The sequence below is a fragment of the Cotesia glomerata genome, linkage group LG1 (genome assembly GCF_020080835.1).
Source record: "Cotesia glomerata isolate CgM1 linkage group LG1, MPM_Cglom_v2.3, whole genome shotgun sequence".
Classification (NCBI taxonomy): Eukaryota; Metazoa; Arthropoda; class Insecta; order Hymenoptera; family Braconidae; genus Cotesia; species Cotesia glomerata.
This window is the reverse complement of record NC_058158.1, coordinates 2,360,234-2,360,908: the sequence shown is the minus strand read 5'-3', so window position 1 is coordinate 2,360,908 and position 675 is coordinate 2,360,234. Positions and strand designations below refer to the sequence as shown.

The 675-nt window shown below is 31.6% G+C and overlaps 1 pseudogene; it reads left to right on the top strand.

The window, feature by feature from the left end:
• On the top strand, positions 1–675 carry LOC123272363 (annotated as a pseudogene).

The following is a 675-nucleotide window of genomic DNA, read 5'->3' as shown; positions in this document are numbered from 1 at the left end:
ATGATTTTGTATGTTGACTAATACAACTCAACGTTAACATTATTTTTAGATATTATCGACAAGATTGAGTAATTTTTATCGCTATACTCCGCACATACATTGCGTTACGGTTATTTGCTTTTATTGTTATTATCTTCATGCTTATTAAATTTATTGCCATAAACTACAATAAGAATAATTTTATTGAGCTTCTTCTTTTACGGTTGACAGAGTTAACATTGTGATGACGCCTAAGTCTAAGACGGCTAAATCTACCACATTAATTATTGAACGTCAGGCACTGGATCATCCGGAGAATACTAACAATCAGCAAGATGTTCATATCGCTGGTGGTGACCACAAGGAATAGTCATCAATAAACACGCAGTTGCTGGTACAATTATAACTCGCTGGTATTAAGTTTTAATTATCTAAAGACTTAAAGGTCATTTATGTTTATTTAGTGATAAAAATAAACGTCACTGAAGTAAGAATTGTTTAAATACAGTCCAGTTATTTTCTCAGAGAATAAATAAAGCCATGTAATTTATGTGTGTTATTTTATGTTTTACAGTTTCAAATGGAATCAACGATCCAGCACATGTTTCTGTCTTGAAGTTTCGGGTATTTTTAGTTAGCGCGCAAAACTAAAAACATACGCAAGAATCTCGTACTCTACAATTTTGGTTTTATTAA